This window comes from Oncorhynchus masou, chromosome 2, assembly GCF_036934945.1.
Source record: "Oncorhynchus masou masou isolate Uvic2021 chromosome 2, UVic_Omas_1.1, whole genome shotgun sequence".
Taxonomy (NCBI): Eukaryota; Metazoa; Chordata; class Actinopteri; order Salmoniformes; family Salmonidae; genus Oncorhynchus; species Oncorhynchus masou.
This window is the reverse complement of record NC_088213.1, coordinates 8,075,663-8,103,518: the sequence shown is the minus strand read 5'-3', so window position 1 is coordinate 8,103,518 and position 27,856 is coordinate 8,075,663. Positions and strand designations below refer to the sequence as shown.

The 27,856-nt window shown below is 43.0% G+C and overlaps 1 pseudogene; it reads right to left on the bottom strand.

Annotated features, from left to right (window-relative positions):
• The window catches only part of LOC135553429 (asc-type amino acid transporter 1-like), a 118,605-nt pseudogene that overhangs the window by 63,677 nt on the left and 27,072 nt on the right, over nucleotides 1-27,856 (bottom strand).

Below are 27,856 nucleotides of genomic sequence, written 5' to 3'. Positions count from 1 at the left end.
AATGACTCTCTACTGTCTGGATCAGAGAGTCTGTTAAATGACTCTCTACTGTAAGTCTCTCTGGATCAGAGAGTCTGTTAAATGACTCTCTACTGTAAGTCTCTCTTGTACAACAAGTTATAAATATCTCTCTAAGGTAAGCAATGACTTAGATGATAATGGGGTGGCAGGGTAGCATAGTGGTTAGAGCGTTGGACTAGTAGCCGGAAGGTTGCAAGTTCAAACCCCCGAGCTGACAAGGTACAAATCTGTCGTTCCTAGGCCATCATTGAAAATAAGAATTTGTTATTTAACTGACTTGTTAAATAAAGGTAAAAAATAACAATAAGAGGAACTGATGAAGCACCACCCGATTTAGACATCACACCTTGGGTATTCTACTACCACGATGTTCAAGAGGAAGTTTAATAAAGCCGGATTGACTTCCTTAAATATTTTACAATTGTAAAACAGATTGTATGACTTTGTGGCTTGCCACTAGTGTAACTTGCAGAACTGCAGAACAACATTTGGAAAAACAAAAGCACTTTTTACATGGGCATGTTCTATAAAAAATTAATTTTTCTAAAATTTGCACTATTTAATGCCATTGACTTGGAGTCTAAATAGTGCAATATAAAAACCATAACATAGGCCACCTGTTAAAGTTTTGAACTATATAAAGGCAAAGGGTACCAATAGGGCAATAGAAGTAAACTTTGCATGAATCACGCCATGTAGGGGCTTTGGTCTGGTATTGGCACAATGTTCATAGGTTTGTCAGTTTGCCAATAATTTGCCATTCCTTTTTGTCCACTGTAGGGGGTGAATTAAACATTTGTAAAACAGATTGTATGACTTTGTGGCTGTGCCAGCTAGTGAACACTCTGCAGAACTGCCTACAGAACAACATTCATGGCAAAACAAACGCTAACCTGCGTTGACATGAGCATGCTCTATACCCAATGGCCCCTGGTCTAAAGTAGTGCACTATATATAGGGTGCCATAGGGCTCTGGTCTAAAGTAGTGCACTATATATAGGGAATAGGGTGCCATAGGACTCTGGTCTAAAGTAGTGCACTATATAAAGGCAACAGGGTGCCATAGGGCTCTGGTCAAAAGTAGTGCACTATATAGGGAATAGGGTGCCATGGGGCTCTGGTCTGAAGTAATGCACTATATAGGGAATAGGGTGTCATTTGGGATTCAGGCTTTTCCTTCCTTCTCCACTGTAGGAGGTATTGTAAAGGAGGTACTGTAAAGGAGGTATTATAAAGGAGGTATTGTAAAGGAGGTACTGTAAAGGAGGTATTGTAAAGGAGGTACTGTAAAGGAGGTACTGTAAAGGAGGTATTGTAAAGGAGGTATTGTAAAGGAGGTATTGTAAAGGAGGTATTGTAAAGGAGGTATTGTAAAGGAGGTACTGTAAAGGAGGTATTGTAAAGGAGGTATTGTAAAGGAGGTATTGTAAAGGAGGTATTGTAAAGGAGGTACTGTAAAGGAGGTACTGTAAAGGAGGTACTGTAAAGGAGGTATTGTAAAGGAGGTATTGTAAAGGAGGTATTGTAAAGGAGGTATTGTAAAGGAGGTATTGTAAAGGAGGTACTGTAAAGGAGGTATTGTAAAGGAGGTATTGTAAAGGAGGTATTGTAAAGGAGGTATTGTAAAGGAGGTATTGTAAAGGAGGTATTGTAAAGGAGGTATTGTAAAGGAGGTACTGTAAAGGAGGTATTGTAAAGGAGGTAGGAGGTATTGTAAAGGAGGTATTGTAAAGGAGGTATTGTAAAGGAGGTATTGTAAAAGGTACTGTAAAGGAGGTATTGTAAAGGAGGTATTGTAAAGGAGGTATTGTAAAGGAGGTACTGGTATTGTAAAGGAGGTACTGTAAAGGAGGTATTGTAAAGGAGGTATTGTAAAGGAGGTACTGTAAAGGAGGTATTGTAAAGGATTGTAAAGGTATTGTAAAGGAGGTATTGTAAAGGAGGTATTGTAAAGGAGGTAGGAGGTATTGTAAAGGAGGTACTGTAAAGGAGGTATTGTGAGGTATTGTAAAGGAGGTATTGTAAAGGAGGTATTGTAAAGGAGGTATTGTAAAGGAGGTATTGTAAAGGAGGTATTGTAAAGGAGGTATTGTAAAGGAGGTATTGTAAAGGAGGTATTGTAAAGGAGGTACTGTAAAGGAGGTATTGTAAACTGTAAAGGAGGTATTGTAAAAGGTATTGTAAAGGAGGTATTGTAAAGGAGGTACTGTAAAGGAGGTACTGTAAAGGAGGTATTGTAAAGGAGGTATTGTAAAGGAGGTATTGTAAAGGAGGTACTGTAAAGGAGGTATTGTAAAGGAGGTATTGTAAAGGAGGTACTGTAAAGGAGGTATTGTAAAGGAGGTATTGTAAAGGAGGTATTGTAAAGGAGGTATTGTAAAGGAGGTATTGTAAAGGAGGTATTGTAAAGGAGGTACTGTAAAGGAGGTATTGTAAAGGAGGTATTGTAAAGGAGGTACTGTAAAGGAGGAGGTACTGTAAAGGAGGTACTGTAAAGGAGGTATTGTAAAGGAGGTATTGTAAAGGAGGTACTGTAAAGGAGGTATTGTAAAGGAGGTATTGTAAAGGAGGTATTGTAAAGGAGGTATTGTAAAGGAGGTATTGTAAAGGAGGTACTGTAAAGGAGGTATTGTAAAGGAGGTATTGTAAAGGAGGTATTGTAAAGGAGGTATTGTAAAGGAGGTATTGTAAAGGAGGTATTGTAAAGGAGGTATTGTAAAGGAGGTATTGTAAAGGAGGTATTGTAAAGGAGGTATTGTAAAGGAGGTAGGTATTGTAAAGGAGGTATTGTAAAGGAGGTATTGTAAAGGAGGTATTGTAAAGGACTGTAAAGGAGGTATTGTAAAGGAGGTATTGTAAAGGAGGTATTGTAAAGGAGGTATTGTAAAGGAGGTACTGTAAAGGAGGTATTGTAAAGGAGGTATTGTAAAGGAGGTATTGTAAAGGAGGTATTGTAAAGGAGGTATTGTAAAGGAGGTATTGTAAAGGAGGTATTGTAAAGGAGGTATTGTAAAAGGAGGTATTGTAAAGGAGGTATTGTAAAGGAGGTATTGTAAAGGAGGTATTGTAAAGGAGGTATTGTAAAGGAGGTACTGTAAAGGAGGTATTGTAAAGGAGGTATTGTAAAGGAGGTATTGTAAAGGAGGTATTGTAAAGGAGGTACTGTAAAGGAGGTACTGTAAAGGAGGTATTGTAAAGGAGGTATTGTAAAGGAGGTATTGTAAAGGAGGTATTGTAAAGGAGGTACTGTAAAGGAGGTATTGTAAAGGAGGTATTGTAAAGGAGGTATTGTAAAGGAGGTATTGTAAAGGAGGTATTGTAAAGGAGGTATTGTAAAGGAGGTATTGTAAAGGAGGTATTGTAAAGGAGGTACTGTAAAGGAGGTATTGTAAAGGAGGTACTGTAAAGGAGGTATTGGAGGTATTGTAAAGGAGGTATTGTAAAGGAGGTATTGTAAATTGAGGTATTGTAAAGGAGGTATTGTAAAGGAGGTATTGTAAAGGAGGTATTGTAAAGGAGGTATTGTAAAGGAGGTATTGTAAAGGAGGTACTGTAAAGGAGGTATTGTAAAGGAGGTATTGTAAAAGGAGGTATTGTAAAGGAGGTATTGTGTAAAGGAGGGTGTAAAGGAGGTACTGTAAAGGAGGTATTGTAAAAAGGAGGTATTGTAAAGGAGGTATTGTAAAGGAGGTATTGTAAAGGAGGTATTGTAAAGGAGGTATTGTAAAAGGTATTGTAAAGGAGGTACTGTAAAGGAGGTATTGTAAAAGGTAGGTATTGTAAAGGAGGTACTGTAAAGGAGGTATTGTAAAGGAGTATTGTAAAGGAGGTACTGTAAAGGAGGTATTGTAAAGGAGGTATTGTAAAGAGGTATTGTAAAGGAGGTATTGTAAAGGAGGTATTGTAAAGGAGGTACTGTAAAGGAGGTATTGTAAAGGAGGTATTGTAAAGGAGGTATTGGAGGTATTGTAAAGGAGGTATTGTAAAGGAGGTACTATAAAGGAGGTTGTAAAGGAGGTATTGTAAAGGAGGTATTGTAAAGGAGGTATTGTAAAGGAGGTATGTAAAGGAGGTAAAGGAGGTATTGTAAAGGAGGTACTGTAAAGGAGGTATTGTAAAGGAGGTATTGTAAAGGAGGGTAAGGAGGTACTGTAAAGGAGGTATTGTAAAGGAGGTATTGTAAAGGAGGTACTGTAAAGGAGGTATTGTAGGTATTGTAAAGGAGGTACTGTAAAGGAGGTATTGTAAAGGAGGTATTGTGTAAAGGAGGTACTGTAAAGGAGGTATTGTAAAGGAGGTATTGTAAAGGAGGTATTGTAAAGGAGGTATTGTAAAGGAGGTATTGTAAAGGAGGTACTGTAAAGGAGGTATTGTAAAGGAGGTACTGTGTATTGTAAAGGAGGTATTGTAAAGGAGGTACTGTAAAGGGTACTGTAAAGGAGGTATTGTAAAGGAGGTACTGTAAAGGAGGTATTGTAAAGGAGGTATTGTAAAGGAGGTATTGTAAAGGAGGTATTGTAAAGGAGGTACTGTAAAGGAGGTACTGTAAAGGAGGTATTGTAAAGGAGGTATTGTAAAGGAGGTATTGTAAAGTAAAGGAGGTATTGTAAAGGAGGTACTGTAAAGGAGGTATTGTAAAGGAGGTATTGTAAAGGAGGTACTGTAAAGGAGGTATTGTAAAGGAGGTATTGTAAAGGAGGTACTGTAAAGGAGGTATTGTAAAGGAGGTATTGTAAAGGAGGTATTGTAAAGGAGGTACTGTAAAGGAGGTATTGTAAAGGAGGTACTGTAAAGGAGGTAGGTACTGTAAAAAGGAGGTACTGTAAAGGAGGTATTGTAAAGGAGGTATTGTAAAGGAGGTATTGTAAAGGAGGTATTGTAAAGGAGGTATTGTAAAGGAGGTACTGTAAAGGAGGTATTGTAAAGGAGGTATTGTAAAGGAGGTGTAAAGGAGGTACTGTAAAGGAGGTATTGTAAAGGAGGTATTGTAAAGGAGGTATTGTAAAGGAGGTATTGTAAAGGAGGTATTGTAAAGGAGGTATTGTAAAGGAGGTATTGTAAAGGAGGTATTGTAAAGGAGGTATTGTAAAGGAGGTATTGTAAAGGAGGTACTGTAAAGGAGGTATTGTAAAGGAGGTATTGTAAAGGAGGTATTGTAAAGGAGGTATGTGTGTAAAGGAGGTATTGTAAAGGAGGTATTGTAAAGGAGGTATTGTAAAGGAGGTATTGTAAAGGAGGTATTGTTGTAAAGGAGGTATTGTAAAGGAGGTATTGTAAAGGAGGTATTGTAAAGGAGGTATTGTAAAGGAGGTATTGTAAAGGAGGTATTGTAAAGGAGGTATTGTAAAGGAGGTATTGTAAAGGAGGTATTGTAAAGGAGGTACTGTAAAGGAGGTATTGTAAAGGAGGTATTGTAAATGTAAAGGAGGTATTGTAAAGGAGGTACTGTAAAGGAGGGAGGTATTGTAAAGGAGGTACTGTAAAGGAGGTATTGTAAAGGAGGTATTGTAAAGGAGGTATTGTAAAGGAGGTATTGTAAAGGAGGTATTGTAAAGGAGGTACTGTAAAGGAGGTATTGTAAAGGAGGTACTGTAAAGGAGGTATTGTAAAGGAGGTATTGTAAAGGAGGTACTGTAAAGGAGGTATTGTAAAGGAGGTATTGTAAAGGGAGGTATTGTAAAGGAGGTATTGTAAAGGAGGTATTGTAAAGGAGGTAAAGGAGGTATTGTAAAGGAGGTATTGTAAAGGAGGTATTGTAAAGGAGGTATTGTAAAGGAGGTATTGTAAAGGAGGTATTATAAAGGAGGTAGGAGGTACTGTAAATTGTAAAGGAGGTATTGTAAAGGAGGTATTGTAAAGGAGGTATTGTAAAAGGTATTGGAGGTATTGTAAAGGAGGTATTGTAAAGGGAGGTGTAAAGGAGGTATTGTAAAGGAGGTATTGTAAAGGAGGTACTGTAAAGGAGGTATTGTAAAGGAGGAGGTATTGTAAAGGAGGTATTGTAAAGGAGGTACTGTAAAGGAGGTATTTGTAGGTAAGGAGGTATTGTAAAGGAGGTATTGTAAAGGAGGTACTGTAAAGGGAGGTATTGTAAAGGAGGTATTGTAAAGGAGGTATTGTAAAGGAGGTATTGTAAAGGAGGTATTGTAAAGGAGGTATTGTAAAGGAGGTATTGTAAAGGAGGTATTGTAAAGGAGGTATTGTAAAGGAGGTATTGTAAAGGAGGTAAAGGAGGTATTGTAAAGGAGGTATTGTAAAAGGAGGTACTGTAAAGGAGGTATTGTAAAGGAGGTATTGTAAAGGAGGTATTGTAAGGAGGTATTGTAAAGGAGGTATTGTAAAGGAGGTACTGTAAAGGAGGTATTGTAAAGGAGGTATTGTAAAGGAGGTACTGTAAAGGAGGTATTGAGGTATTGTAAAGGAGGTACTGTAAAGGAGGTACTGTATTGTAAAGGAGGTAAAGGAGGTGTGTAAAAATTGTAAAGGAGGTATTGTAAAGGAGGTATTGTAAAGGAGGTATTGTAAAGGAGGTATTGTAAAGGAGGTACTGTAAAGGAGGTATTGTAAAGGAGGTATTGTAAAGGAGGTACTGTAAAGGAGGTATTGTAAAGGAGGTATTGTAAAGGAGGTATTGTAAAGGAGGTATTGTAAAGGAGGTATTGTAAAGGAGGTATTGTAAAGGAGGTATTGTAAAGGAGGTATTGTAAAGGAGGTACTGTAAAGGAGGTATTGTAAAGGAGGTATTGTAAAGGAGGTATTGTAAAGGAGGGAGGTATTGTAAAGGAGGTATTGTAAAGGAGGTATTGTAAAGGAGGTACTGTAAAGGAGGTATTGTAAAGGAGGTATTGTAAAGGAGGTATTGTAAAGGAGGTATTGTAAAGGAGGTATTGTAAAGGAGGTATTGTAAAGGAGGTAAAGGAGGTATTGTAAAGGAGGTACTGTAAAGGAGGTACTGTAAAGGAGGTATTGTAAAGGAGGTATTGTAAAGAGGTATTGTAAAGGAGGTATTGTAAAGGAGGTACTGTAAAGGAGGTATTGTAAAGGAGGTATTGTAAAGGAGGTATTGTGAAAGGAGGTATTGTAAAGGAGGTACTGTAAAGGAGGTATTGTAAAGGAGGTATTGTAAAGGAGGTATTGTAAAGGAGGTATTGTAAAGGAGGTATTGTTGTAAAGGAGGTATTGTAAAGGAGGTATTGTAAAGGAGGTATTGTAAAGGAGGTATTGTAAAGGAGGTATTGTAAAGGAGGTATTGTAAAGGAGGTATTGTAAAGGAGGTATTGTAAAAGGAGGTATTGTAAGGAGGTACTGTAAAGGAGGTATTGTAAAGGAGGTATTGTAAAGGAGGTATTGTAAAGGAGGTATTGTAAAGGAGGTATTAAAGGAGGTATTGTAAAGGAGGTATTGTAAAGGAGGTATTGTAAAGGAGGTATTGTAAAGGAGGTATTGTAAAGGAGGTATTGTAAAGGAGGTATGTAAAGGAGGTATTGTAAAGGAGGTATTGTAAAGGAGGTATTGTAAAGGAGGTATTGTGTACTGTAAAAGGTATTGTAAAGGAGGTATTGTAAAGGAGGTATTGTAAAGGAGGTATTGTAAAGGAGGTATTGTAAAGGAGGTATTGTAAAGGAGGTATTGTAAAGGAGGTATTGTAAAGGAGGTATTGTAAAGGAGGTATTGTAAAGGAGGTATTGTAAAGGAGGTATTGTAAAGGAGGTATTGTAAAGGAGGTATTGTAAAGGAGGTATTGTAAAGGAGGTATTGTAAAGGAGGTATTGTAAAGGAGGTATTGTAAAGGAGGTATTGTAAAGGAGGTATTGTAAAGGAGGTATTGTAAAGGAGGTATTGTAAAGGAGGTATTGTAAAGGAGGTATTGTAAAGGAGGTATTGTAAAGGTACTGAGGTATTGTAAAGGAGGTATTGTAAAGGAGGTAAAGGATATTGTAAAGGAGGTACTGTAAAGGAGGTATTGTAAAGAGGTATTGTAAAAGGAGGTATTGTAAAGGAGGTATTGTAAAGGAGGTATTGTAAAGGAGGTATTGTGAAAGGTATTGTAAAGGAGGTATTGAGGTATTGTAAAGGAGGTATTGTAAAAGGAGGTATTGTAAAGGAGGTATTGTGAAAGAGGTATTGTAAAGGAGGTATTGTAAAGGAGGTATTGTAAAAGGAGGTATTGTAAAGGAGGTATTGTAAAGGAGGTATTGTGTAAAGGAGGTATTGTAAAGGAGGTATTGTAAAGGAGGTATTGTAAAGGAGGTATTGTAAAGGAGGTATTGTAAAGGAGGTATTGTAAAGGAGGTATTGTGTAAAGGAGGTATTGTAAAGGAGGTATTGTAAAGGAGGTATTGTAAAGGAGGTATTGTAAAGGAGGTATTGTAAAGGAGGTATTGTAAAGGAGGTATTGTAAAGGAGGTATTGTAAAGGAGGTATTGTAAAGGAGGTATTGTAAAGGAGGTATTGTAAAGGAGGTATTGTAAAGGAGGTATTGTAAAGGAGGTATTGTAAAGGGAGGTATTGTAAAGGAGGTATTGTAAAGGAGGTATTGTAAAGGAGGTATTGTAAAGGAGGTATTGTAAAGGAGGTATTGTAAAGGGTATTGTAAAGGAGGTAAAAGGAGGTATTGTAAAGGAGGTATTGTAAAGGAGGTATTGTAAAGGAGGTATTGTAAAGGAGGTATTGTAAAGGAGGTATTGTAAAGGAGGTATTGTAAAGGAGGTATTGTAAAGGAGGTATTGTAAAGGAGGTATTGTAAAGGAGGTATTGTAAAGGAGGTATTGGAGGGTAGGTATTGTAAAGGAGGTATTGTAAAGGAGGTATTGTAAAGGAGGTATTGTAAAGGAGGTATTGTAAAGGAGGTATTGTAAAGGAGGTATTGTAAAGGAGGTATTGTAAAGGAGGTATTGTAAAGGAGGTATTGTAAAGGAGGTATTGTAAAGGAGGTATTGTAAAGGAGGTATTGTAAAGGAGGTATTGTAAAGGAGGTATTGTAAAGGAGGTATTGTAATTGTAAAGGTATTGTAAAGGAGGTATTGTAAAGGGAGGTATTGTAAAGGAGGTATTGTAAAGGAGGTATTGTAAAGGAGGTATTGTAAAGGAGGTATTGTAAAGGAGGTATTGTAAAGGAGGTATTGTAAAGGAGGTATTGTAAAGGAGGTATTGTAAAGGAGGTATTGTAAAGGAGGTATTGTAAAGGAGGTATTGTAAAGGAGGTATTGTAAAGGAGGTATATTGTAAAGGAGGTATTGTAAAGGAGGTATTGTAAAGGAGGTATTGTAAAGGAGGTACTGTAAAGGAGGTATTGTAAAGGAGGTATTGTAAAGGAGGTACTGTAAAGGAGGTATTGTATTGTAAAGGAGGTACTGTAAAGGAGGTATTGTAAAGGAGGTATTGTAAAGGAGGTATTGTAAAGGAGGTATTGTAAAGGAGGTATTGTAAAGGAGGTATTGTAAAGGAGGTATTGTAAAGGAGGTATTGTAAAGGAGGTATTGTAAAGGAGGTATTGTAAAAGGGAGGTATTGTAAAGGAGGTATTGTAAAGGAGGTATTGTAAAGGAGGTATTGTAAAGGAGGTATTGTAAAGGAGGTATTGTAAAGGAGGTATTGTAAAGGAGGTATTGTAAAGGAGGTATTGTAAAGGAGGTATTGTAAAGGAGGTATTGTAAAGGAGGTATTGTAAAGGAGGTATTGTAAAGGAGGTATTGTAAAGGAGGTATTGTAAAGGAGGTATTGTAAAGGAGGTATTGTATTGTAAAGGAGGTATTGTAAAGGAGGTATTGTAAAGGAGGTATTGTAAAGGAGGTATTGTAAAGGAGGTACTGTAAAGGAGGTATTGTAAAGGAGGTATTGTAAAGGAGGTATTGTAAAGGAGGTATTGTAAAGGAGGTATTGTAAAGGAGGTATTGTAAAGGAGGTATTGTAAAGGAGGTATTGTAAAGGAGGTATTGTAAAGGAGGTAAAGGAGGTATTGTAAAGGAGGTATTGTAAAGGAGGTATTGTAAAGGAGGTATTGTAAAGGAGGTATTGTAAAGGAGGTATTGTAAAGGAGGTATTGTAAAGGAGGTACTGTAAAGGAGGTATTGTAAAGGAGGTATTGTAAAGGAGGTACTGTAAAGGAGGTACTGTAAAGGAGGTATTGTAAAGGAGGTATTGTAAAGGAGGTATTGTAAAGGAGGTATTGTAAAGGAGGTACTGTAAGGAGGTACTGTAAAGGAGGTATTGTAAAGGAGGTATTGTAAAGGAGGTACTGTAAAGGAGGTATTGTAAAGGGAGAGGTATTGTAAAGGAGGTATTGTAAAGGAGGTATTGTAAAGGAGGTATTGTAAAGGAGGTATTGTAAAGGAGGTATTGTAAAGGAGGTATTGTAAAGGAGGTATTGTAAAGGAGGTATTGTAAAGGAGGTATTGTAAAGGAGGTATTGTAAAGGAGGTATTGTAAGGAGGTATTGTAAAGAGGTATTGTAAAGGAGGTATTGTAAAGGAGGTATTGTAAAGGAGGTATTGTAAAGGAGGTATTGTAAAGGAGGTATTGTAAAGGAGGTATTGTAAAGGAGGTATTGTAAAGGAGGTATTGTAAAGGAGGTATTGTAAAGGAGGTACTGTAAAGGAGGTATTGTAAAGGAGGTATTAAAGGAGGTATTGTAAAGGAGGTATTGTAAAGGAGGTATTGTAAAGGAGGTATTGTAAAGGAGGTATTGTAAAGGAGGTATTGTAAAGGAGGTATTGTAAAGGAGGTATTGTAAAGGAGGTATTGTAAAGGAGGTATTGTAAAGGAGGTATTGTAAAGGAGGTATTGTAAAGGAGGTATTGTAAAGGAGGTATTGTAAAGGAGGTATTGTGAAAGAGGTATTGTAAAGGAGGTACTGTAAAGGAGGTATTATAAAGGAGGTATTGTAAAGGAGGTACTGTGTAAAGGAGGTATTGTAAAGGAGGTATTGTAAAGGTACTGTAAAGGAGGTATTGTAAAGGAGGTATTGTAAAGGAGGTATTGTAAAGGAGGTACTGTAAAGGAGGTATTGTATTGTAAAGGAGGTATGTAAAGGAGGTATTGTAAAGGAGGTATTGTAAAGGAGGTACTGTAAAGGAGGTATTGTAAAGGAGGTATTGTAAAGGAGGTATTGTAAAGGAGGTACTGTAAAGGAGGTATTGTAAAGGAGGTATTGTAAAGGAGGTACTGTAAAGGAGGTATTGTAAAGGAGGTATTGTAAAGGAGGTATTGTAAAGGAGGTATTGTAAAGGTATTGTAAAGGAGGTACTGTAAAGGAGGTATTGTAAAGGAGGTATTGTAAAGGAGGTATTGTAAAGGAGGTACTGTAAAGGAGGTATTGTAAAGGAGGTATTGTAAAGGAGGTATTGTAAAGAGGTATTGTAAAGGAGGTATTGTAAAGGAGGTATTGTGAAAGGAGGTACTGTAAAGGAGGTACTGTAAAGGAGGTATTGTAAAGGAGGTATTGTAAAGGAGGTATTGTAAAGGAGGTACTGTAAAGGAGGTACTGTAAAGGAGGTATTGTAAAGGAGGTATTGTAAAGGAGGTATTGTGAAAGAGGTACTGTAAAGGAGGTATTGTAAAATTGGAGGTATTGTAAAGGAGGTATTGTAAAGGAGGTATTATAAAGGAGGTATTGTAAAGGAGGTATTGTAAAGGAGGTATTGTAAAGGAGGTACTGTAAAGGAGGTATTGTAAAGGAGGTATTGTAAAGGAGGTACTGTAAAGGAGGTATTGTAAAGGAGGTACTGTAAAGGAGGTATTGTAAAGGAGGTATTGTAAAGGAGGTATTGTAAAGGAGGTACTGTAAAGGAGGTACTGTAAAGGAGGTATTGTAAAGGAGGTATTGTAAAGGAGGTACTGTAAAGGAGGTATTGTAAAGGAGGTATTGTAAAGGAGGTATTGTAAAGGAGGTATTGTAAAGGAGGTATTGTAAAGGAGGTACTGTAAAGGAGGTATTGTAAAGGAGGTATTGTAAAGGAGGTATTGTAAAGGAGGTACTGTAAAGGAGGTATTGTGTAAAGGAGGTATTGTAAAGGAGGTACTGTAAAGGAGGTATTGTAAATGAGGTATTGTAAATGAGGTATTGTAAAGGAGGTATTGTAAAGGAGGTATTGTAAAGGAGGTATTGTAAAGGAGGTATTGTAAAGGAGGTACTATAAAGGAGGTATTGTAAAGGAGGTATTATAAAGGAGGTATTGTAAAGGAGGTATTGTAAAGGAAGGAGGTATTGTAAAGGAGGTACTGTAAAGGAGGTATTGTAAAGGAGGTATTGTAAAGGAGGTACTGTAAAGGAGGTACTGTAAAGGAGGTACTGTAAAGGAGGTACTGTAAAGGAGGTATTGTAAAGGAGGTATTGTAAAGGAGGTACTGTAAAGGAGGTACTGTAAAGGAGGTATTGTAAAGGAGGTACTGTAAAGGTATTGGTACTGTAAAGGAGGTATTGTAAAGGAGGTACTGTAAAGGAGGTATTGTAAAGGAGGTACTGTAAAGGAGGTATTGTAAAGGAGGTATTGTAAAGGAGGTACTGTAAAGGAGGTACTGTAAAGGAGGTACTATAAAGGAGGTACTGTAAAGGAGGTATTGTAAAGGAGGTATTGTAAAGGAGGTATTGTAAAGGAGGTACTGTAAAGGAGGTATTGTAAAGGAGGTATTGTAAAGGAGGTACTGTAAAGGAGGTATTGTAAAGGAGGTATTGTAAAGGAGGTACTGTAAAGGAGGTATTGTAAAGGAGGTATTGTAAAGGAGGTACTGTAAAGGAGGTATTGTAAAGGAGGTATTGTAAAGGAGGTACTATAAAGGAGGTACTGTAAAGGAGGTATTGTAAAGGAGGTATTGTAAAGGAGGTATTGTAAAGGAGGTATTGTAAAGGAGGTACTGTAAAGGAGGTATTGTAAAGGAGGTATTGTAAAGGAGGTATTGTAAAGGAGGTACTGTAAAGGAGGTATTGTGAAAGAGGTATTGTAAAGGAGGTACTGTGAAGGAGGTATTGTAAAGGAGGTACTGTAAAGGAGGTATTGTAAAGGAGGTATTGTGAAAGAGGTACTGTAAAGGAGGTATTGTAAAGGAGGTATTGTGAAAGAGGTACTATAAAGGAGGTATTGTAAAGGAGGTATTGTGAAAGAGGTACTATAAAGGAGGTACTGTAAAGGAGGTACTATAAAGGAGGTACTGTAAAGGAGGTACTGTAAAGGAGGTACTATAAAGGAGGTACTGTAAAGGAGGTACTGTAAAGGAGGTATTGTAAAGGAGGTATTGTAAAGGAGGTACTGTAAAGGAGGTATTGTAAAGGAGGTACTGTAAAGGAGGTACTGTAAAGGAGGTACTGTAAAGGAGGTATTGTAAAGGAGGTATTGTAAAGGAGGTATTGTAAAGGAGGTACTGTAAAGGAGGTATTGTAAAGGAGGTATTGTAAAGGAGGTATTGTAAAGGAGGTATTGTAAAGGAGGTACTGTAAAGGAGGTATTGTAAAGGAGGTATTGTAAAGGAGGTACTGTAAAGGAGGTACTGTAAAAGGTATTGGAGGTACTGTAAAGGAGGTATTGTAAAGGAGGTACTGTAAAGGAGGTATTGTAAAGGAGGTACTGTAAAAAGGAGGTACTGTAAAGGAGGTACTGTAAAGGAGGTACTGTAAAGGAGGTACTGTAAAGGAGGTACTGTAAAGGAGGTACTGTAAAGGAGGTATTGTAAAGGAGGTACTGTAAAGGAGGTACTGTAAAGGAGGTACTATAAAGGAGGTACTGTAAAGGAGGTATTGTAAAGGAGGTATTGTAAAGGAGGTACTGTAAAGGAGGTACTGTAAAGGAGGTACTATAAAGGAGGTACTGTAAAGGAGGTATTGTAAAGGAGGTACTGTAAAGGAGGTATTGTAAAGGAGGTACTATAAAGGAGGTACTGTAAAGGAGGTATTGTAAAGGAGGTACTGTAAAGGAGGTATTGTAAAGGAGGTATTGTAAAGGAGGTACTGTAAAGGAGGTATTGTAAAGGAGGTATTGTGAAAGAGGTACTGTAAAGGAGGTATTGTAAAGGAGGTATTGTGAAAGAGGTACTGTAAAGGAGGTACTGTAAAGGAGGTAAAGGAGGTATTGTAAAGGAGGTACTGTAAAGGAGGTACTGTAAAGGAGGTACTATAAAGGAGGTACTGTAAAGGAGGTACTGTAAAGGAGGTACTGTAAAGGAGGTACTGTAAAGGAGGTACTGTAAAGGAGGTACTGTAAAGGAGAGGTACTGTATTGTAAAGGAGGTATTGTAAAGGAGGTACTGTAAAGGAGGTATTGTAAAGGAGGTATTGTAAAGGAGGTACTGTGAAGGAGGTACTGTAAAGGAGGTATTGTAAAGGAGGTATTGTGAAAGAGGTATTGTAAAGGAGGTACTGTAAAGGAGGTACTGTAAAGGAGGTATTGTGAAAGAGGTATTGTAAAGGAGGTATTGTAAAAGAGGTACTGTAAAAGGAGGTACTGTAAAGGAGGTACTGTAAAGGAGGTATTGTAAAGGAGGTATTGTAAAAGGAGGTATTGTAAAGGAGGTACTGTAAAGGAGGTACTGTAAAGGAGGTATTGTAAAAGAGGTATTGTAAAGGAGGTATTGTAAAGAGGTACTATAAAAGGAGGTATTGTAAAGGAGGTATTGTGTATTGTAAAAGAGGTACTATAAAGGAGGTATTGTAAAGGAGGTACTGTATAGGAGGTATTGTAAAGGAGGTATTGTAAAGGAGGTATTGTAAAGGAGGTATTGTGAAAGAGGTACTATAAAGGAGGTACTGTAAAGGAGGTACTGTAAAGGAGGTATTGTAAAGGAGGTATTGTAAAGGAGGTATTGTAAAGGAGGTACTGTAAAGGAGGTACTGTAAAGGAGGTATTGTAAAGGAGGTATTGTAAAAGAGGTATTGTAAAGGAGGTACTGTAAAGGAGGTACTGTAAAGGAGGTATTGTAAAGGAGGTATTGTAAAAGAGGTACTATAAAGGAGGTACTGTAAAGGAGGTATTGTAAAGGAGGTATTGTGAAAGAGGTATTGTAAAGGAGGTACTGTAAAAGAGGTACTATAAAAGAGGTATTGTAAAGGAGGTATTGTGAAAGAGGTACTATAAAAGAGGTATTGTAAAGGAGGTATTGTGAAAGAGGTACTGTAAAGGAGGTATTGTAAAGGAGGTATTGTGAAAGAGGTACTGTGAAGGGGGTATTGTAAAGGAGGTATTGTGAAAGAGGTACTGTGAAAGATATATATCAGTTGTAAACCGTTGGAATGTCAAATAGCCAATAGGGTCTTGACTGTCCCCGCGCGCCCCTCCAGGGATGGTTAGTAGGGTCGTCCCGCCCACTTTCTCCCGCCTGTCACCCAGTGACAGGGGTGTCATAGCAACTGTCACGGCAACCGTGGAAACAATACACAATGGCTTTGAGGACATGACCTTCTATTATCGGTGGAGTCAAACGCTGGTACCATTACGTAGTCTGACACACACTCACACACCGCCTGGTACACACACACACACTGACGGGTCAGGTCCCAACACAGGGGCTCGTCCCCCTTCCACCCCCCCACATACACACACTGGTCCGTAGAAAGTCATTCAGGGAACACACACACACCATTACGTAGTCTGACACACACACACACACACTGATCAGGTGATTGAGGGCCAGCAACACAGGGGCTCGTCTCCACGCCCCCACACACAACCCATTTATTGAAAGTTATCAAGGGCACACACACACGCCTGCCCTGGGACGCCCAAGCAAAAGGGGGCTGGTATGCTAACTAACACACACACACACACATAGCCAACCGCCACGGAGAGTCCTGCGCTGACACACACACACAAACCGCCACCCGCCTCGGAGAGTCCTGCGCTGACATCCAGGGAACACACACACACACACATCGCCACCCGCCTCGGAGAGTCCTGCGCTGACGTCCAGGGAACACACGCTAGCACCACGGCTGGCAGGTTAGTGAAAGTCAAAGGCTTCACATTCTGTCTCCAGAAATACACCGTCAATGTGCCAAGACCGCAAGCATATGATGTTATGGCAACGCATGCAGTGGGTTATGGTGAACCACACACACGCACACACACACACACACACACACACACACACACACACACACACACACACACACACACACACACACACACACACACACACACACACACACACACACACACACACACACACACACACACACACACACACACACACACACACACACACACACACACACACACACACACACATTCCTCCAACCCTGCTCCATCCGGTTTAGACAAGTTCAAACCAGCAGCTGACACAGAAAGACAGACAGGTATGGTTTTCTCTACTGATACGGACCTCAGTCCTCATTAGATATGATGACACTACACCCTGACACGGACCTCAGTCCTCATTAGATATGATGACACTACACCCTGACTACCGATACGGACCTCAGTCCTCATTAGATATGATGACACCACACCCTGACTACTGATACGGACCTCAGTCCTCATTAGATATGATGACACTACGGACCCTGACTACCTGACTACGGACCTCAGTCCTCATTAGATATGATGACACTACACCCTGACTACCGACACTACACCCGGACCTCAGTCCTCATTAGATATGATGACACTACACAGTCCTGACTACACCCTGACTACGGACCTCAGTCCTCATTAGATATGATGACACTACAGCCTGACTACCGATACGGACCTCAGTCCTCATTAGATATGATGACACTACACCCTGACTACCGATACGGACCTCAGTCCTCATTAGATATGATGACACTACAGCCTGACACGGACCTCAGTCCTCATTAGATATGATGACACTACACCCTGACTACACCTGACTACGGACCTCAGTCCTCATTAGATATGATGACACTACACCCTGACTACCGATACGGACCTCAGTCCTCATTAGATATGATGACACTACATCCCGACACGGACCTCAGTCCTCATTAGATATGATGACAGCCTGGACGGACCTCAGTCCTCATTAGATATGATGACACTACACCCTGACTACCGATACGGACCTCAGTCCTCATTAGATATGATGACACTACACCCTGACTACCGACACGGACCTCAGTCCTCATTAGATATGATGACACTACACCCTGACTACCGATACGGACCTCAGTCCTCATTAGATATGATGACACTACACCCTGACTACCGATACGGACCTCAGTCCTCATTAGATATGATGACACTACACCCTGACTACCGACACGGACCTCAGTCCTCATTAGATATGATGACACTACACCCTGACTACCGATACGGACCTCAGTCCTCATTAGATATGATGACACTACACCCTGACTACCGACACGGACCTCAGTCCTCATTAGATATGATGACACTACGGACAGTCCCTGACTACACCCGATACCGACACGGACCTCAGTCCTCATTAGATATGATGACACTACAGTCCTCATTAGATATGATGACACTACCGATACGGACCTCAGTCCTCATTAGATATGATGACACTACACCCTGACTAGTCCTCATTAGATATGATGACACTACACCCTGACTACGGACCTCAGTCCTCATTAGATATGATGACACTACACCCTGACTACTGACACGGACCTCAGTCCTCATTAGATATGATGACACTACACCCTGATATGATGACAGTCCTCATTAGATATGATGACACTACACCCTGACTACCGACCTCAGTCCTCATTAGATATGATGACCTCAGTCCTCATTAGATATGATGACACTACACCCTGACTACCTGACACGGACCTCAGTCCTCATTAGATATGATGACACTACACCCTGACTACCGATACGGACCTCAGTCCTCATGAGATATGATGACACTACAGTCCCATTAGATATGATGACACTACAGCCTGACACGGACCTCAGTCCTCATTAGATATGATGACACTACACCCTGACTACCGATACGGACCTCAGTCCTCATTAGATATGATGACACTACAGCCTGACACGGACCTCAGTCCTCATTAGATATGATGACTACCGATACGGACCTCAGTCCTCATTAGATATGATGACACTACAGCCTGACACGGACCTCAGTCCTCATTAGATATGATGACACTACACCCTGACTACCGATACGGACCTCAGTCCTCATTAGATATGATGACACTACAGCCTGACACGGACCTCAGTCCTCATTAGATATGATGACACTACACCCTGACTACCGATACGGACCTCAGTCCTCATTAGATATGATGACACTACACCCTGACTACCGATACGGACCTCAGTCCTCATTAGATATGATGACACTACAGTCCCTGACTACACCCTGACTACGGACCTCAGTCCTCATTAGATATGATGACACTACATGACACTACCGACACGGACCTCAGTCCCATTAGATATGATGACTACACCCTGACTACCGATACGGACCTCAGTCCTCATTAGATATGATGACACTACACCCTGACTACCGATACGGACCTCAGTCCTCATTAGATATGATGACACTACACCCTGACTACCGATACGGACCTCAGTCCTCATTAGATATGATGACACTACACCCTGACTACCGATACGGACCTCAGTCCTCATTAGATATGATGACACTACACCCTGACTACCGACACGGACCTCAGTCCTCATTAGATATGATGACACTACACCCTGACTACCGACACGGACCTCAGTCCTCATTAGATATGATGACACTACAGCCTGACACGGACCTCAGTCCTCATTAGATATGATGACACTACACCCTGACTACCGACACGGACCTCAGTCCTCATTAGATATGATGACACTACACCCTGACTACCGATACGGACCTCAGTCCTCATTAGATATGATGACACTACAGCCTGACACGGACCTCAGTCCTCATTAGATATGATGACACTACACCCTGACTACCGACACGGACCTCAGTCCTCATTAGATATGATGACACCACACCCTGACTACTGATACGGACCTCAGTCCTCATTAGATATGATGACACTACAGCCTGACACGGACCTCAGTCCTCATTAGATATGATGACACTACAGCCTGACACGGACCTCAGTCTTCATTAGATATGACGACACTACACCCTGACTACCGATACGGACCTCAGTCCTCATTTTCATATGATGATGAAAATAAGAATTTGTTCTTAACTGACTTGCCTAGTTAAATAAAAGTTAAATAAATATCATACTATACTACTACTACTACTACTACTGAATAGTCATTATTGTAGTATACTACTACTGAATAGTCATTATTGTACTATACTACTACTGAATAGTCATTATTGTACTATACTACTACTACTACTACTACTAAATAGTAATTATTGTAGTATAGTACTACTACTACTAAATAGTTATTATTATACTATACTACCACTACTACTACTACTACTAAATAGTCATTATTGTACTATACTACTACTAGTCATTATTGTACTATACTACAACTACTACTACTAAATAGTCATTAATGTACTATAGTACTACTACTAAATAGTCATTATTGTAGTATAGTACTACTACTAAATAGTCATTATTGTAGTATACTACAACTACTGCTAAATAGTCATTATTGTACTATAGTACTACTACTAAATAGTCATTATTGTACTATAGTACTACTACTAAATAGTCATTATTGTAGTATAGTACTACTACTAAATAGTCATTATTGTAGTATACTACTACTACTGCTAAATAGTCATTATTGTAGTATACCACAACTAAATAGTGTTTATTATACTGGACTTACATATGCAGATGGTGGAGAGAAGCCTGGTGGCCAAGTATGGAGGAACACAGTTCTGGAAGGCCGGCTGCAGGACATAGTTGGAGAAGGTGAGAGCTATGACAGCCAGGGTGGTGGGGTACATGATGAGAACCGCGCTCCATAGGAGCAGGAACCTATAGGAAGACAGCACATATACTGTTCAAACTATATATATTTATACTTGTATGTAGACGGTCAGGGTGACGCCGTCAAAATATGCATATGGACTGTAGACTTGTACATTGTTTATATTGTATGGCAGCTGTGGAGAGTGCTGGGCAAACTCAAAGACTTATTTGACCTTTTCATGAACTCCGAGAGTCTCCTGCCTCGGAGACCTAAGTGACATCTTTGTGGACTCTCACTGGTAACGAGTATCATGGGGACGACCCGTACGATTCATATCTAATCCACTTTACACATTAAAACACAGCCCTCTTTTTACATGATTACTGGTCAACATGTAGAGGAGGAACGAAGGAAGGACCAGGATCTGTGGCCGTATTCAGACGGTCTCTCCCCCCGAGTACTGATCTAAGACCAGTTGTTTAGGTCAGACGGTCTCTCTCCCCTGAGTACTGATCTAAGAGCAGTTATATAGGTCAGACAGTCTCTATCGCCCCCTGAGTACTGATCTAAGACCAGTTATATAGGTCAGGTGGTCTCTCTCCCCCCTGAGTACTGATCTAAGACCAGTTGTTTAGAGTGGACGGTCTCTCTTCCCCCCTGAGTACTGATCTAAGACCAGTTATATAGATCAGACGGTCTCTCTTCCCCCCTGAGTACTGATCTAAGACCAGTTATATAGATCAGACGGTCTCTCTCTCTCCCTGAGTACTGATCTAAGACCAGTTATATAGATCAGACGGTCTCTCTCCCCCCTGAGTACTGATCTAAGACCAGTTATATAGATCAGACGGTCTCTCTCTCCCCCTGAGTACTGATCTAAGACCAGTTATATAGATCAGACGGTCTCTCTCTCCCCCTGAGTACTGATCTAAGACCAGTTATTTAGGTCAGACGGTCTCTCTCCCCCCTGAGTACTGATCTAAGACCAGTTATTTAGGTCAGACGGTCTCTCTCCCCCCTGAGTACTGATCTAAGACCAGTTCTTTAGGTCAGACGGTCTCTCTCTCCCCTGAGTACTGATCTAAGACCAGTTATATAGATCAGACGGTCTCTCTCTCCCCCTGAGTACTGATCTAAGACCAGTTATTTAGGTCAGACGGTCTCTCTCCCCTGAGTACTGATCTAAGACCAGTTATTTAGGTCAGACGGTCTCTCTCCCCCCTGAGTACTGATCTAAGACCAGTTATATAGATCAGACGGTCTCTCTCCCCCTGAGTACTGATCTAAGACCAGTTATATAGATCAGACGGTCTCTCTCCCCCCTGAGTACTGATCTAAGACCAGTTGTTTAGAGTGGACGGTCTCTCTCCCCCTGAGTACTGATCTAAGACCAGTTATTTAGAGTGGACGGTCTCTCTTCCCCCTGAGTACTGATCTAAGACCAGTTATTTAGGTCAGACGGTCTCTCTCCCCCCTGAGTACTGATCTAAGACCAGTTATTTAGGTCAGACGGTCTCTCTCCCCCTGAGTACTGATCTAAGACCAGTTATTTAGGTCAGACGGTCTCTCTTCCCCCTGAGTACTGATCTAAGACCAGTTATTTAGATCAGACGGTCTCTCTCCCCCCCTGAGTACTGATCTAAGACCAGTTGTTTAGAGTGGACGGTCTCTCTCTCCCCCTGAGTACTGATCTAAGACCAGTTGTTTAGAGTGGACGGTCTCTCTCTCCCCCTGAGTACTGATCTAAGACCAGTTATTTAGATCAGATGGTCTCTCTTCCCCCTGAGTACTGATCTAAGACCAGTTATTTAGATCAGACGGTCTCTCTCCCCCCTGAGTACTGATCTAAGACCAGTTATTTAGGTCAGACGGTCTCTCTTCCCCCTGAGTACTGATCTAAGACCAGTTATTTAGGTCAGACGGTCTCTCTTCCCCCTGAGTACTGATCTAAGACCAGTTATATAGATCAGACGGTCTCTCTCTCCCCCTGAGTACTGATCTAAGACCAGTTATTTAGGTCAGACGGTCTCTCTCCCCCTGAGTACTGATCTAAGACCAGTTATATAGATCAGACGGTCTCTCTCCCCCCTGAGTACTGATCTAAGACCAGTTATTTAGGTCAGACGGTCTCTCCCCCCTGAGTACTGATCTAAGACCAGTTATTTAGAGTGGACGGTCTCTCTCCCCCCTGAGTACTGATCTAAGACCAGTTATATAGATCAGACGGTCTCTCTCCCCCCCTGAGTACTGATCTAAGACCAGTTATATAGATCAGACGGTCTCTCTCCCCCCCTGAGTACTGATCTAAGACCAGTTATTTAGATCAGACGGTCTCTCTCCCCCCTGAGTACTGATCTAAGACCAGTTGTTTAGAGTGGACGGTCTCTCTCCCCCCTGAGTACTGATCTAAGACCAGTTATTTAGGTCAGACGGTCTCTCTCCCCCCCTGAGTACTGATCTAAGACCAGTTATATAGATCAGACGGTCTCTCTCCCCCCTGAGTACTGATCTAAGACCAGTTATATAGATCAGACGGTCTCTCTCCCCCCCTGAGTACTGATCTAAGACCAGTTATATAGATCAGACGGTCTCTCTCCCCCCTGAGTACTGATCTAAGACCAGTTATTTAGGTCAGACGGTCTCTCTCCCCCCTGAGTACTGATCTAAGACCAGTTATATAGATCAGACGGTCTCTCTCCCCCCTGAGTACTGATCTAAGACCAGTTGTTTAGAGTGGACGGTCTCTCTTCCCCCCTGAGTACTGATCTAAGACCAGTTATTTAGATCAGAAGGTCTCTCTTCCCCCCTGAGTACTGATCTAAGACCAGTTATATAGATCAGACGGTCTCTCTCCCCCCTGAGTACTGATCTAAGACCAGTTGTTTAGAGTGGACGGTCTCTCTCCCCCTGAGTACTGATCTAAGACCAGTTGTTTAGATCAGAAGGTCTCTCTCCCCCTGAGTACTGATCTAAGACCAGTTATATAGATCAGACGGTCTCTCTCCCCCCCCTGAGTACTGATCTAAGACCAGTTATTTAGATCAGAAGGTCTCTCTTCCCCCCTGAGTACTGATCTAAGACCAGTTGTTTAGAGTGGACGGTCTCTCTTCCCCCTGAGTACTGATCTAAGACCAGTTGTTTAGAGTGGACGGTCTCTCTCCCCCCTGAGTACTGATCTAAGACCAGTTCTTTAGATCAGAATGAGTAACATTACATACACACAGGGGACTTGATCCTAACTACCAAATACAGCCGCGCCCTCCGAGCCCAGACAGCATCCCCAGCCGCGCCCTCCGAGCCCAGACAGCATCCCCAGCCGCGCCCTCCGAGCCCAGACGGCATCCCAGCCGCGCCCTCCGAGCCCAGACAGCATCCCCAGCCGCGCCCTCCGAGCCCAGACGGCATCCCCAGCCGCGCCCTCCGAGCCCAGACGGCATCCCAGCCGCGCCCTCCGAGCCCAGACGGCATCCCAGCCGCGCCCTCCGAACCCAGGCGGCATCCCCAGCCGCGCCCTCCGAGCCCAGACGGCATCCCCAGCCGCGCCCTCCGAGCCCAGGCGGCATCCCCAGCCGCGCCCTCCGAGCCAGCAGCATCCCAGCCGCGCCCTCCGAGCCCAGACGGCATCCCAGCCGCGCCCTCCGAGCCCAGACGGCATCCCCAGCCGCGCCCTCCGAGCCCAGACGGCATCCCCAGCCGCGCCCTCCGAGCCCAGACAGCATCCCAGCCGCGCCCTCCGAGCCCAGACGGCGTCCCCAGCCGCGCCCTCCGAGCCCAGACGGCGTCCCCAGCCGCGCCCTCCGAGCCCAGACGGCGTCCCCAGCCGCGCCCTCCGAGCCCAGACGGCGTCCCCAGCCGCGCCCTCCGAGCCCAGACGGCATCCCCAGCCGCGCCCTCCGAGCCCAGACGGCATCCCCAGCCGCGCCCTCCGAGCCCAGACGGCATCCCAGCCGCGCCCTCCGAGCCCAGACGGCATCCCCAGCCGCGCCCTCCGAGCCCAGACGGCATCCCCAGCCGCGCCCTCCGAGCCCAGACGGCATCCCCAGCCGCGCCCTCCGAGCCCAGACGGCATCCCCAGCCGCGCCCTCCGAGCCCAGACGGCATCCCCAGCCGCGCCCTCCGAGCCCAGACGGCATCCCCAGCCGCGCCCTCCGAGCCCAGACGGCATCCCCAGCCGCGCCCTCCGAGCCCAGACGGCATCCCCAGCCGCGCCCTCCGAGCCCAGGCGGCATCCCCAGCCGCGCCCTCCGAGCCCAGACGGCATCCCCAGCCGCGCCCTCCGAGCCCAGACGGCATCCCCAGCCGCGCCCTCCGAGCCCAGACGGCATCCCAGCCGCGCCCTCCGAGCCCAGGCGGCATCCCCAGCCGCGCCCTCCGAGCCCAGACGGCATCCCCAGCCGCGCCCTCCGAGCCCAGACGGCATCCCCAGCCGCGCCCTCCGAGCCCAGACGGCATCCCAGCCGCGCCCTCCGAGCCCAGGCGGCATCCCCAGCCGCGCCCTCCGAGCCCAGGCGGCATCCCCAGCCGCGCCCTCCGAGCCCAGACAGCATCCCAGCCGCGCCCTCCGAGCCCAGGACATATTCAATCTCTCCCAGCCCCTCCGAAAGTGAGCATCAGGATGATGTCTTCCTGATGGACCATTGTTCTCTGATCCTGTTGGAGCCTGTGATCTCTGGTCCTGTTGGAGCCTGTGATACCTAGTCCTGTTGGAGTCTGTGATATCTGATCCTGTTGGAGCCTGTGATCTCTGGTCCTGTTGGAGCCTGTGATACCTAGTCCTGTTGGAGTCTGTGATATCTAGTCCTGTTGCAGCCTGTGATACCTGGTCCTGTTGGAGCCTGTGATACCTAGTCCTGTTGGAGTCTGTGATACCTGGTCCTGTTGGAGTCTGTGATCTCTGGTCCTGTTGGAGCCTGTGATACCTAGTCCTGTTGGAGTCTGTGATATCTAGTCCTGTTGCAGCCTGTGATACCTGGTCCTGTTGGAGCCTGTGATCTCTGGTCCTGTTGGAGTCTGTGATACCTAGTCCTGTTGGAGTCTGTGATACCTGGTCCTGTTGGAGCCTGGGATCTCTGGTCCTGTTGGAGCCTGTGATACCTGGTCCTGTTGGAGCCTGAGGATCTCTGGTCCTGTTGGAGCCTGTGATACCTGGTCCTTTTGGAGTCTGTGATATCTGGTCGTTGGAGCCTGTGATAGTTTTGGTCCTGTTGGAGCCTGTGATACCTGGTCCTGTTGGGTCTGTGATATCTGGTCCTGTTGGAGTCTGTGATATCTGGTCCTGTTGGAGCCTGTGATACCTGGTCCTGTTGGAGTCTGTGATATCTGATCCTGTTGGAGCCTGTGATCTCTGGTCCTGTTGGAGCCTGTGATCTCTGGTCCTGTTGGAGCCTGTGATACCTAGTCCTGTTGGAGCCTGTGATACCTAGTCCTGTTGGAGCCTGTGATACCTGGTCCTGTTGGAGCCTGTGATACCTAGTCCTGTTGGAGCCTGTGATACCTGGTCCTGTTGGAGCCTGTGGTACCTGGTCCTGTTGGAGTCTGTGATACCTAGTCCTGTTGGAGCCTGTGATACCTAGTCCTGTTGGAGCCTGTGATACCTAGTCCTGTTGGAGCCTGATCTCTGGTCCTGTTGGTGAACAGCAAACATTCTAAACCAGCTGATGTTGTTACAATTAGCCAAGATCCAGCTGATAGAAAGGATAGAGCCAAGATCCAGCTGAAAGGAGAGAGCCAAGATCCATCTGATGAAAAGGAGAGAGCCAAGATCCAGCTGATGAAAATCAAGAGCCAAGATCCAGCTGATAGAAAAAGAGCCAAGATCCAGCTGATGAAAGGAGAGCCAAGATCCATCTGATGAAAAGGAGAGGCCAAGATCAGCTGATAGAAAGGAAGAGCCAAGATCCAGCTGATGAAAAGGAGAGAGCCAAGATCCAGCTGATGAAAAGGAGAGAGAGCCAAGATCCAGCTGATGAAAAGGAGAGAGCCAAGATCCAGCTGATAGAAAGGAGAAGGCCAAGATCCAGCTGATAGAAAGGAGAGAGCCAAGATCCAGCTGATGGCTTAGCCTCTTGGGTCCAGCTGATGAAAAGGAGAGGCCAAGATCCTGGCTGATGGTTAGTTGACAGCCAATATCCAATAGTTCTTGCAAACATACTGAGGTGGCAAATAAGACTTAAATAGGGGGCTAACAATGTCAGAAATAATACAGGGGGCTAAAAACTGCATAATTTCCTAAGGGGATTAATAGGAAATAGGCTAATTTCTGTAGCGGCTAATAGGGCCATCTAGAGATTTGGGAAATTGAGGTTTCTAATATGATGCATTTAATAATAGGGGGCTAATATGGGGGCTAATGTTGGCTGCTGTTAAAAAATGGGCTAATCAGGGGATGATGTCTGGTCCTAATTGGAGCCTGTGATATGTGGTCCTGTTGGAGCCTGTGAAATCTGGTCCTGTTGGGGCCTGTGATACCTAGTCCTGTTGGATAGGGTGAAATGTGGTCCTAATTGGAGGCTAATGAGGGGGCTAATGGTCCTGTTGGAGGGCTACCTAGTCCTGGGAGCAAATATCTGGTCCTGTTGGAACAATACGATCAATTCATCCTTAACTGTGATATACATTAACAAAAAAAAAAGTGAAACTCCTATCACATTGGTCCTGTTGGAGCTTAAATGTCTGAAAAGTCCATTTTGGAGACTGTGATATCGGTCCTGTTGGAGCCTGTGACTTTCTCAGATTTTGTTACAGCAGCTTGATTCTGGTCCTGTTGGAGCCAATACGTAATACAAAGCAAAAACAGGTTTGTAGAAACCTGAGCAAAATTAATTCCTGTTAGAAATTTGAGCAAATTAATTAAAAAAATACAAAACTGAAATATCACATGTACATAAGTATTCAGACCCTTTACTCAGTCTTTGTTGGAGCCTTTAGCAAAGATTACAGCCTCCAGTCTTCATGGGTGTGATCGCTGGTCCTGTTGGACACCTGTATTTGGTCCTTTCTCCCATTCTTCTCTGCAGATCCTCTCACTAGTCCATGATGTGGTCAGATTAAGCCAGTGATCTCACTAGTCCATGTTGTGGTCAGATTAATCATACTAGTCCTGTTTGGTCAGATTAAACCTGCCAGTGATCTCACTAGTCCATGTTGGAGCCTGATGATATCCTGCCAGTCCTCTGACTAGTCCATGTTGTGGTCCAGATTAAGCCAGTCCTCTCACTAGTCCATGTTGTGGTCAGATTAAACCTGCCAGTCCTCTGGACTAGTCGATGTTGTGGTCCTGATTAAGCCAGTGATCTCACTAGTCCATGTTGTGGTCAGATTAATCCTGCCAGTCCTCTCACTGGAGTCCATGTTGTGATCACCTAATCCTCCAGTCCTCTCACTAGTCCATGTTGTGAGTCAGATTAATCCTGCCTGGTCCTGTTGGAGCCTGTGATACCTAGCCTCTCCTAGTCCTGGTCAGATTAGTCCTGCCATGTGATACCTGGTCAGATTAAACCTGCCAGTCCTCTCACTAGTCCATGTTGTGGTCAGATTAAACATTCTAGTCCATGCTGATCAGATTAAACCTGCCAGAGAGCCAAGATCCATGCTGATGGTCAGATTAAACCTGCCAGATCCACTGATCGAAATGTTGTGGTCAGATCCAATGATGCCAGTCCTCTCAAGATCCAGTTGATGGTCAGATTAATCATACTAGATCCATGTTGATGGTCAAATTAAAGCCAGCCAAGATCCAGCTGATGGTCAGATTAATCATACTAGATCCATGTTGTGGTCAGATTAAACCTGCCAGTCCTCTCACTGAGTCCATGTTGTGGTCAGATTAATCCTGCCAGTCCTCTCACTAGTCCATGTTGTGGTCAGATTAATCCTGCCAGTCCTCTCACTAGTCCATGTTGTGGTCAGATTAAACCTGCCAGTCCTCTCACTAGGGATGTTGTGGGATTAATCCTAGTCCTCTCACTAGGGGTCCATGTTGTGGTCAGATAGGGGGCTAATAGGGGCAAATCA